The sequence below is a fragment of the Psittacula echo genome (assembly GCF_963264785.1).
Source record: "Psittacula echo genome assembly, chromosome: 1".
Taxonomy (NCBI): domain Eukaryota; kingdom Metazoa; phylum Chordata; class Aves; order Psittaciformes; family Psittacidae; genus Psittacula; species Psittacula echo.
In genome coordinates this window covers 62,668,108-62,680,571 of record NC_137735.1, presented here as the reverse complement: position 1 = coordinate 62,680,571, position 12,464 = coordinate 62,668,108, and positions in this window count along the sequence as shown.

The window sequence follows — 12,464 nt, the reverse complement described above, 5'->3', positions numbered from 1 at the left end:
TTAATTCTATTGTCAAGGAAGTGGCTGAAAGTATTATGTCAAATGGCTACCACCACAAGCCAGAGTACTACCACAATACAGAAAGTAACTACATCCAGTATCTCCAAATTGCAAGACAGGTTTTTTTATTTGCTTCAGTGCTCTCCAGAGGGCAATTGCCAAATGTAGCTGCGCTGCACTGCACTTGGTAATACTACTAGTTTTGAAAATCAGGGTTTGAGAGGTGAAAATCTATGAAGCAAGCCACACTATGGGTCTGATTTTAAAGACTTGCTTTTATTTTCAATCACATACATATAGTAGTTTTTGATGCAGAGGAACTTTAAAATCTTGAGTGTCTTTTTGGTTCTTCCTTCTAAAAAAATATAATTAGCTCAGGATAGGAGACACAAGTAAGTAATTTCCTAAAATTATTATACTTTTCTGTAAAGTCTGGTGGTGATTGGAGTTGAAATTCAGAGAGCAGTGAAGGGAATGGAGCTGTCAAACTCTTACACCGCACCGCTGTAGAGAAACCATGCATTTAACTCCTCCTCACACCACAACAAAATCATTCACAATCGGTACAAAAGAAAATGTATCAAAACCACTTGAGCTGCTATTTATTTAGTTATTTTACAGAAAATAATTACATTTAGTCTCACCAGTTAAATAGTTTCTTTTTCTGCCTCCATCCAAATATAAGGTTTGACTTTGATTCTGACCTTGTTTAGCCAAAACTCCTCTTAGACAGTGAAGGAGGAGTTTTTTGCCTGAATGAGGGAAACAACCTTGGACCTGTGTGGGTGCTTTTGGTAAAAGAGAATGTACACATGGGATCTGCAGTGCAGGAGTGATTGCAGCAAGTAGCTGCACCTCCCTTTTTCACGGAAGTCTTAACTATGCACTGCTGTGGCATTCGTGGCTGAGATGAAAAGGAGGCTGTAGTGCATCACATTAGTGAACTCTGGTCCTACAAGATTTTTGTCCTGAAAGGGAAAGATGAGATTTCAGTGCATCAAGAACATGGAGGGAAAGGGTTAAAATTTAAAAGGTACTTTAAAGGCTAAAAGTACACCTTCTATACTTGATCACCATCACGTTAGTTCTTTTAATTGCCATTTTAAGTCCTGCTCAGTTGCGGAACAGTAATTTTCTTTCCCAGTCTTAAAAGCTGAGTCTTTCAAGTCTGAAACTATCCATATGAGTAGGTCAGAGCTATGTGAGTTAGTTAGAAGAGGCCTCCCACAGGCAAACCAAAGACTAGTTCTTAGCCTGTGTGACAATAAACATTCCAGTTCACATTACTGAACCTCAAGGAAAACATCATGCACCAAAGCAAAGCCTTCAAGTCAAATTCTTTGACATCAAAGGCCACAACACCCAAACCACCAACTGCTTTCAGAACACTGTGCAGAAAAAGGAGAAGTCCTCCTGGCACAGAGAGGAATGATGGGGAATTCACTGCTCTCTGCACTGCAAAAGCAGCATGCCTGTGTTCACCTGATGGGACAATACACATTTCCAGCTCTCCATTCTTCTCTACTCTGATGTTCGTGTGTGTGTGTGTGTCAAAGGCAATCTTACACGAGGTTACAAAAGCCTGATGCTCCAACAGCGCGTGTGGTATTGAATCAACTTCTGACCTGGGCTAAAGGTGAAGTTCTGATTTGGTGTTATTTACAACCATTTGCATACAGCGAGACTATTTCCAATTAACAGGTATGACTTTGTGCTGTGGTGCTCATTAAACTTGTTATTTCCTAAAGAGTGATGACTGTAACGAGCATGGCTGTCAGGTGTTCATTCATCAGTTCAAAATGCTGAACACAGCATTAACATCTGAATTGCTTACAGTGTCAGAGCTGTTTCAACCAGCTGCTCAGCAGTCTGGTAGTACATCAGGTCATTAGTGTTGGTTATTCACACAGCTTGGCTGATATGATTGCTCCACATTCTTAACCACCTTCTTTATTTTCTTTCAACATAAAAACTCCTAAAAACATCCAGTGCATTCTCACATGAAGACTTCAATAATTGAGCAAAGCCACTATGATAGATTGATTTGTTGCTACTACTGAGACAACTGTACTCCTCACTAGTTAGAAGAATGAAAAGAACATAAACTATCCTCTGCATTGCAGTGACCTGGGGGCAAGTCTACAGCCGTATTTCAGTGTTGTGTTGTAACAAAAAAAAAAAAAAAAAAGAAAAAGGCAGCTACGGTGCCAAAATGTTTCCAGGGATATTTTCCCTAAACACCACACTAATTTAAATCAACTGCTGCCTATATTCAATGTAATTTACTTTCCTAACTAGCCTTTGGACATAATAAGCATTGTGATACGACTTACACATATAGCACACTTGGTAGGTAATTTATACTTGAAGAAAAAACTGGTAGAAGCTCATGACCTGAGACAGGTGTTACTGGCTTTTGTTTTACAAAAAATTTAGTAAGGAAATATTTTCTATTTAGCTTGGTGAATTAATTGCAATTTAGTTCTATGTTGTTACTGCTCTGACTGCTCTCCACTTAATGTTCTTTTGTGAAGAAAAAAAAAAAATGCTTATACGTGCTCTTGCTGTATTATGTAGCTGTTCCCTACATATTAACTGTACATCACCTACACCATCAAATCAATTAAAATATTAATTCCCTGCATGCACTTCACTATAAAGTGCAAAGTCATTAGCTCCTCACAACAAAATTGCAATGTTGATGCAGTAACATCTTTTTCTTTACTTGTAATACACTTCTTGCTGGCACTGTAGTGGGAATTTGGATGTAATCATTTTAAGCAGCTTCTCTGACATGGTGAAATGAGAGATGTGATAATTACCGAATACTGTTATCTTTAAGAAAGCTCATTTCCTGAGCTAATGGAGTAGCCCCTAATAAATAAATGCACTAGAGCTTAAAACCAGAAGATACAAACTGTATCACTTGGGAAGATGAATGTTTTGTAAAAGGTTCAAATGTTTGCTCTGTGTGGGAGCATGAGGTTCAATTGCATAGATGTAAAGGAAAGTTTAGCCTAATGCACTATCACTCACAGTAGTCATGTGTGATTTCTTCCAGCTTCAGTCTGGCACTCCTGACTGTTTCCACTACTTCAGAAGTTGTTATAGAGATAAGAACTAATAAATATTATGACAAAGTTGATCTCTCTGCAGTTTGGTGGTACTGGTGAGATCTCACCTGGAGCATTCCTGGTGCATCCAGCTATGGAGTCCTCAGCACAGGAAAGACATGAACCTTTTGGAGCAGGTCCAGAGGAGGGCCACAAAAGTGCTCAAAGGGATGGAACACATCTCCTATGAAGGAAGGCTGAGAGAGTTAGGGTTGTTCAGTCTGGAGAAGAGAAGGCTTCAGGCAGACCTTAGTGTGGCCTTTCAGTACTTAAAGGGGGCCTACAAAAAAGATGGGGACAAACATTTTAGTAGTGCCTGCTTCAATAATGGTCTTAAACTGAAAGAGGGTAGGTTCAGACTAGATACAAGGAAGACATTTTTTACTATGAGAGTGGTGAAACATTGGAATGGCTGTCCTAAGAGGTGGTAGATGCTCCACCCCTGTAAATATTCAAGGTCAGGTTGGACTGGGCTCTGAACAACATGATTTATTTGAAGATGTCCCTGCCTGTTGAAGGGGGCTGGACTAGATGACCCTTGAAGATCCCTTTCAGTCTAAACTATTTAATGGTTCTATGATTGTTCCTGGATATCAAAGCAGTTAACACCACACTGGACATAAGACTTGTCAGTCTCTGAAGCAAGAAGCATTGTGTTCTCTGTTGGAAGAAGTTTTCACTATGTAATTTCAAGTTTGCCACAGACAGTTGAAAATTCGTGAAAGGTAGTTGCCTAAATTCTTTGTGGCCCTTTACTTCCAGGACTCCATATAGTTTTGAAGAGACTGATCATGGCCACATCCGCACCTGGTTTAGCACCACCATTATCTACCCTTCAATTCTGCTCATTTGACCATCTTTCTTGTCATCCCCAGTGCTACAGAGAGTTGTTTACAAACATTCATACACAAAAGTTATTGGAAAATGAAGGAAAAATTAACTAAAACTTAGAGAAAATGTGGAATTATGCTATGTCTGATAAATGCTCCAGACCATCAAGTACACGACAAATTCCCCAGGGTCAGTCTGGCTGGAGAAGAAATGCAGCAAGCAGATCATTACTGGCTGAAGGATTGGCTCAGTTTTCTTCCTTCTGGAGCCTTCAGCATTTTTGCCTTTAGGTGGCACTCTTCACCTGTATCGCACTTCCTTGCTGAAGAAAACTGTCTGTATAGCTCTGCAATACCATATTGGAGGAGTAAGAGGAGTAAGATGAGTGTGCAACATTAACCAGAGATAAGGGATTTGATCTAACACAGAGTAGAAGCTTGGATAACTACTGCTGCCTTCCTCCATCAGCTTTAAAAAATGTGATGTGGAATCACAGTTTCTCTGGATTCAGTGTTGTGTAGGAGTGGTGGTGAATTTTTGCAGTATATGTGAGTCTTTACCTTTGTGCTAACTGCCTAAAAACCCAGTGCTAAAACCAATGAACAGCTTCGTGGTCCTGTTGATTTCCTCATGCTAGTAATTACAGCCAAAAAGTGACACAACAGTGTTGGCAAATGAATTATTTTAACAATACATGGTGTAATTGTATTGCCATGTCCACTAACCCTGTCTTGTGCTTGTGACAAAATGGAGTCAGAAAGCTAAAATCGATGACTACAACCATGCTGACACTTGGCCAACATTCTCTCACTGATCCACAGGCAGCAGCAGCATGCTATTGTGTTGCAGTGCTGTTCTAGGAGATGTTACTTTTCTCCTTTCCAGTGAGAAAAAGAGAAGAGTTCTGTACATTGCCGAAAAAAACCCCAAAAGATAAAATGTTTTCCCTTATGCAGAGTGTCACAGCAATCCTTGAACTAACTGACATTTCAGAAAGACATACACTCAGAGGACTCCTGCTCTGAGAATATAGCTAAGCCTTCTGATATGCTAGATGGCATTAGACTTTTGAAAAAGAATTTGGACAATGTTTTGGCCACTTGGGACTTTGAAATTCAGTGGTATTCACACATGAGATTTTATTCCTGAACTACATCTCATAATGTTCTTTGATTTTAAAACCATAACTTCATCTTCAGTCCACTCAGTTATGTGCTGGGCCCTAGAGTACTTGCAATTTTACCAAAGAGAATTTTTGTACATACCTGAAATACATCTGTGTTCAAATCCTGTTAATTTTGTGTTGAGACTGACATTAAGAAAGAGTCACCATTCCCCCTAATACCTACATCCACAGATCTTTCTCTGAAAGGCAACTTTCTGCAAAACAGGTGTGAGTGGGCACATTTAACAGCACCCTGTGGTGACATATCTCTAGACTTTTATTATTGAGGTACCAAAGATAATTATTCATGTAAAGAAGAAAACAAAAAAGTGAACATTTATTCTAGCTGTGACTTAGCAGCTTGATGAGAATACTTAAAACATGTCCTTTCCTTTCTAAGATGACGCAACTGAACTGAAAAGGTAAAACCTCTCCAAGAGCGGGAACATCATCTAGAGAATGCTGAGGACAAATCCAGGAAAGGATGGGCATAAACATATCTTCCCAAGACAAAAAAATTCAGAGGTAATCTTTCTAAATGGTTCCTGATGGCAAATCAAGGCTTAAAGATGTTTTTATAGTATCTCCCATCAATTTCTTAATAACTAACACAAGGTAATCTTGTAACATCAGACATGTCTTTGTCTAACTAGGGTTGACAACAGGAAGAGGCCATTGTACAGCTTTTTCCTTCATCCACACGTTAAATCATTAATTGTTCTGAAAAATAAAAGGAGTATTTTGCTGCAGCAGCTACTTCTTTAGAATTTCTGCCTCATGCATTTGTAAGAATCAAGGGCAATTCCCCTTATTCTCCAACATTATATTTGAAGTAGAGGTAGGAATAAATTCACACATTTCAAACTTAGCCTAAAGAAATACTAAATGTCCCCATTGTTAGTTCCAGGCTTATGGTACAAGAAAGGCTAAAATCTTCCAGACAGCAACAGTCAGCCACTCCTGTAATGGGCCTTAGTTAACAAAAGCCTCAGTCTATGCATTAAAAAGACATATTCAGGAAGAGAGCCATTTTCTCCAGCACCCTAATTACTATTCCATTATATGAGTGCTCCTGGAATGTGGACAAAACATCATACAGAAACATCAGGAGACAAACAACGCTTACTCCTTCCTACCAGTCAACTTCAAAATAAGACAAATACACTGGGAAATCAGCATTAATTAAACCAGCTAAACTTCATCCCCGTCTCCTTACACTATACTGATAATCGTGTTTTCTTGGAGGCAGAGCAGATTTGCAATTCAGGCTCCAAGCTATACCATTAACAAAGGGTTTGGAAGAGCATGTTGAAAAGCAAGATAATCTCAGTCTTTATCAGTATGTACTTGAAGAGAGTTCCAGCCACAGGATAGTGAATGGAGCCTGCAGTATTGTTGCTTTCTAAGCATCAGCACACATAGAAACAGGGCTAAAACTCAACAGCCTCCAGCAGAGGGTTCCATAGGGGAAGTGAAACTTCAGCTCTGTCACCAAACTGGAAAGTGACTCGCACATGCAGATCACAATAGCCATACATACTGTAAGGGGATCATGAACTGGTCTCAGAGCATTTACACAGGCATATATATGTCATATATATATACAGCATAATAGTGTATGTTTATCAGTTTGAGCACAAAGGTTGTTCACTGACCTTCATCCCATTTGTTTGCCTCAAGTGGAGAGGGAGGGAAATTTCACGGAGGCTGTGATCTTCCTTCATTCTGCTTCCACACAGATGATTCCATTGATTTGCTGCAGCTCGTCAGTGTGCAACATGCACTCCCCCTTACCAAACAAGAGATGTTTAGGCCATCATGCAAGCTGACTGAAGAAAAAATCCATTGCTGGTCTGTTGTTACAAGAGGTACTTCCATTGAATACCAAGAAGCACTATAGGAGATAGACCCATCCTGTTCAAATAAGAACTATAGATTTTCTGGAATTTAGGACTCCGAGTTCTTAGCAGCTAAATCACAGTTACAGCTTCAGATCTGGGTTCAATGATGTGTAAATCACTGAAATGCAATCATAAAATTTCTGATTCCTGAAAAGGGCAAACCTCTCAAAAAAAGGTGAATATTCAATGGCCTGAAAACAAAAACCAGCAAAACAAAAAGCTGGTCCCTATCCTTCCCATTTTGCAGTAAGAATCACAAAGCCAAAATTCCCTTGCCAGTGTAAGTCAGACTTTTGTATTATATTTGTATTGCATATGTAAACTGGGACAAGAGCAGGCCTTGAAAATTTTCCTGTTTTAGCAAGTAGAGCAAGAGTATGAGCTCTGCACGGTATATTTAAAAAGGCATTTAAGTATCAACAACTGTAAGAATGTCTTTCTTTACAGTGCTTACAAGGTGCTTTATTTGATTTTTTCTATAGCTCCTCCGCTTCAAATTGCTTCAACAGAAGGCTGTTTGTGATTTTTCTTTTCATCTCTGCACATGATAAATCCAAACATAAAAATGTCCTTTGTGTATTATGGTTTGACTTGCTTGGAAATATTATGGGGACAGATAGCTTGTGCAAGAGTTGAGAAAAACAGCAATGTTTCCCAAAAGGCAGCACCCTCTCCTTTTTGTTCTTTTTTCACTTGAAGGATGTTCAACTTTGTGAAAAGTCAGTCCCCAAATAGTAATTGCAGTTGGTATGATTGGGGTTTTTTTGGTTTTGTTTATGTGTTTGGTTGGTTGATTGGTTTGGTTCGGGCTGTGTGGTGGTGCTGTGATTTTGTTTTACATTTTTTAAGGGGAAAGAGATGGGATAGGGAATAACTTAGAATTTTTCTTCATTCTGCCCAGTCATGTGGTCAAATTCCCTCCCATATTTTTACGCAGTTAACCAGAGGAATAAGCTCTTAAGCTGCTTAAAGACAAAAAGTCTGCTCTCATATGCAATAAGATTTGCTTTACCTTTCTGTAGTGCTGTAAATGCTTCTTAAATGACTGGTGTTATACAAGATTAAGCACATCAGAAGCACTGACTGGATTTTGTAATACTGGCAACTTACACGTTTTTGTGGCTTCATCTGTGTCACTTAGCAAGGGATGAAGAAAAAGAAAAGCCAGGAGAGCTGTGTGAGCATACTTTGTATCTTCTTCATTGATACCCTTCATGCCATTCAAATAGGACTCCAGAATACACTATTTTAATTAGCAAAGCTTGTTTTAAAATAAACAACACAAACACTCCTTATAGAACAGTCACAGTCTCCCCTGCTAGACATACAGGCTTTTTGGCAAGATCACATTCAAACAGCATGAAATTCACCCCTGTTCACGGCCCCCCAGCAGGCCCTCGCACCACTTTAATTTCCACTTAGCTGCTCTGGATAGGAGCGATTGGCCTGTGGGATAAGGACCGAGGTTCACTACAACTTTCCTCCAAAAAAAAGATGGTCCAAATCCACATCTGTAAAGATCAGCAGTTTTACCACTATAAGGTCATAAAGGTGTAATATAGGCGTCATGCATAGAGTACATACCATATTTCAATTGAGTCCTGTCCTTGCATGACTTTGAGCCCCTGTGAAATTACAAATGCACAACACATGTAATAAAGCCCTCAATCAATATGGTTTACTGTGTTGTGCTGTTTATTGGGAACACTGCAAAGTCATTCAACTGACAGGAGTCAAGACAGCAGTGAGTATCCTCATGAGGAAGCTCTGATAGGATTCCTTTTGACACGTGGGAGAACATGAGATTTCCATCTTAGTTCAGTAATTGCTAAACAAACAGAAATCAGAAATCATTGATGCAACATTGACCCATAAAACACTGATGACTGAGGTCCTGTTCTCCCCTGTACTACACCCAGGGAACAACAGATGGTAAAAGGAAAACAGGGTAAGAACAAAACAATATGGAAATAAGGTTGGTTCTTTAACAAATGTCACTACTGCAGTCCATTTATGCTGACTGACACTGGTTGGTTTTTCAGCTTATCTTTTTGCGCAACAAAATCGGGCATGTCTCATCTTCCAGTCTTGATACCGAACTGTTGTTGTTGATTTCCATTTGTTGGTTTTCTTTTTTTTTCTTTTTTTCTTTTTTTTTTTTTTTTACATCTACGTTTATCAACACTGATACATTACAGATCTTGTTAGTTATACTTTGAAGTCTGATCATGCAGAACTACAGGCAGGTGCAACTTAGATCTTATTACAGAATGGACATGGCAAGGTGAACAGTTGTTTTTGCTAGTTAAGATCTGGAGCTCTGTTACTGTTGTGGCTTAATGTATACTGGCCATAAGTCCCACTTGCTCAATTTACTAAATATACATGATTCTGTATGTACACTAGAACCTCCAGCACCCACCTTTTCAGCATGTGACTGACTTAGGAAAAGGTCAGAGGTCAACCATATTTAAGCATACAGTGACCTTATCATAAAAGATTTAACAGAAATAGCATGTTGGATTATTACATATTAGTTACAGATAAAGGAGAGAAAAAAAAATGAGTACAACTATTTACATTATAAATATCTTGCTTTCCAGAAGACAAGAATGGCCCTGTTCAGTGAAAATTAGCAAGAAAGACAGGCTTACCTGTCTGAAATAATAAGCATGGTAGAGATACATTTATTTCCCAAATTGGCTGTGTCTTCCTTCAATACATGCTTTTCAGCTTTTCTCTCTCAGATAAAAGGCACTATTAGCCTCAGCTGAAGTTTTTCAACATCCCTTTGTTGAATCAAAACCTCTTTAAAACTCAGACTTGCCATGGGTCAATGAACCTGAACATAATTTAAACAGTTCACCTCTTGCAATCAATAGTTAATTTTAAATAAAGAAAATAAAAAATCAGTCCACACTGGCAAGTATACTCAGCAGATTCCATTAAATTCCACTGGACAGGTCTGTTTTCTGGCTTATCAGTGAAGATAACATATTCAGCATTTCCCTGCCTCCCCCAAGCATCTTACTAATTAAGACATTACTTATTTGTGGAATACTCAAGCCTGCTGCACAATGAATTTCTCTTTGTGTGTGCGTGTGTGCGTGTGTGTGTGAGAAAGATTACCTCAAGCTTCCAATTGGTTAACTATGTCCTTTGTAAAGTGGTGGAAGTTCAAATAAGCACAGCCATCAGATTCTTGAAGATGTGTGATTACGTTACAATTACACTCTTTAGCCACACTGAGAACTTTGATCAAATATGAATAGAACACAGGTTCAAAAAGTCACTTCCAGATGCACTCCCTCTCTTTCCTACATGCGCATATGGAAGCAAAGACAAACAGAAGGCTAAACTTAGACTTTTTTGCTGGACTACTGAACAGAAAAGTCTAATTCTTCCCTGCAGGTTTTTTTTTTTTCATACTGCTGTCCCTGGAATCACTCAGAATTTGTTGCAGAATTCCTTTGCTGCTGTTGTTGTTTTTGCATATTTGAATTCGTACACAATTTTAAAGTGTCAATAATCGTGAAGAACTATAGATAGATCTGAAATTAAAATATTTTTTGATCCTTTGAAATACTGCAAGGTTTGTAATATAAATTAGAATTGGCTGTTAAAACTTATTTTGAATTAAAATATTCCAATTACATTTTACAATTATTTCAGGATATTCAAAACACTTTTTTTTATTTTTTTTAATAAGAAATCTGGGAGATTTGCTGAAATTTACTCTCTCAGGCAGTTCTAAAGTTAACTATTAGCATATTTTTCATGAGAAAATATGTTGGTGTAAAAGAAATCACTCGTGTTTACTGACAAACATTAGAATATAATCCAAATCAGTTAAGTAGCACCACTTTGGAAAACTTCCTGAAGGTACTGCAACAAGTCTAATACCTTCAGTCTTGTTAGCCCAAAGCTTGAAGGTAAAGCAATATATATGAAGATAAAACCATATATACAAATCTATTAGTTATAAATTTAGAAGAGTGATACAGTGACATGATCATCTGTCTTGTGTCATCTCTGGAGGCCAATATTATGCAGGAACTGGTGATTTCTGGAGGAAAACAACCAGTGCATTAGGTAAGTATCTGATGAAGCTTTCTGTAGCTTTTTTTTTTCTGACAAGTTACCACACTTGCACTCCAATTTAAGCTTCAATTTATACAATGCAAGCTTGCTAAGATTTCTGAATTTATCTTTGCCATGGCATTCTATATAGCATGGGAGGATTATCAGCCACAATGTGATTCATATAAATCAGTGTATGACCAGCTCAAATATCTGAATTCTCCAAAGATCTGTTACTTTTTAATGGAATATAGTCAAAACTCACAAGATACGATTCCATTTGAAGACTGACTTCAAAGAATATAGAAATTTTTTGATTGAAAACATGCATAACCTTGCATCGACTTGAAGTAAATCAATACCTCACCCTCATTCAAGTTCATCAGGGAGAAGGAAAATTGTGGAAGTGTCTTTTAAGAATAATTACAACTTTTTTTTTTCCTTTTCTAGTTTTTCATGCTATCCAGAAGTACTCCATCTGAAAATAAAGCAGGAATGTTTTGCAGCAACGTTTCTCTCTACTGTATCAATGCTATCTTTTGCATCTAGTGCTCTGAGCAGCTACTGATAGTTAAAATACTTCTGCCATTTTCCTCATCTTGCTGATGGCTATCTGCATGACTTAAGCCACTTGGGACAGAATTTCTTCATGTGTTCAGGCACTTAAGATGCCAACAAGCTCTTAGGTACAATTTCAAAAATACCAAGGTGTCCAGCTGCCATTCATGCTGATGGAAGATATGCCACTTCTGGCACAGGCTCTCTGATGGCTCCTTTAATACCTAAATATCTTGGAACATCTGTACATAGATCTCTGGGTTTCCAATTTCCTACATTTCTCCAGTGGTGGCAATTATGCTTACAACTGCAAACCTCTGAATGAGCTGAAAATTGTTACTCAAGTACTATTCAGTAATATTTTAAACAGAGGTAGATTTAAAAGATCACTGGGAAAAAATAAGAAAAGCATTATCAGACTTGACAGAGTATGGGAATAAAGGAGAATGGGCTTAAAGAGAAGGGTATCTAAAACTTCTAGAATCTAAAAGTAAAAAATTGTTTACCTTAAGACAGCTACAGAACATCATCATTACAACCTTTCATTCAAGAGTACATGCATTCTTGGAAGGAATCTGCTGACAGCACCAACTTCTTGACACAAAGCAGAACAAAGGATACTATTCCTGTTCGACGGTCGCTACTTCAGTTTGAACATACAAGGACTAGAACTGTAAAGAACTATTGCTTTTCTTCACTAATGGCTTTTTTTTTTTTTTTTCTAGTGTCCAATGTGGACAGCCCAAGTCTCCTCCGCCAGATAAAGCTTCTCATAAAGGAGACTAATCTGAGGACAAAAAGAGATGCAGTAATTCT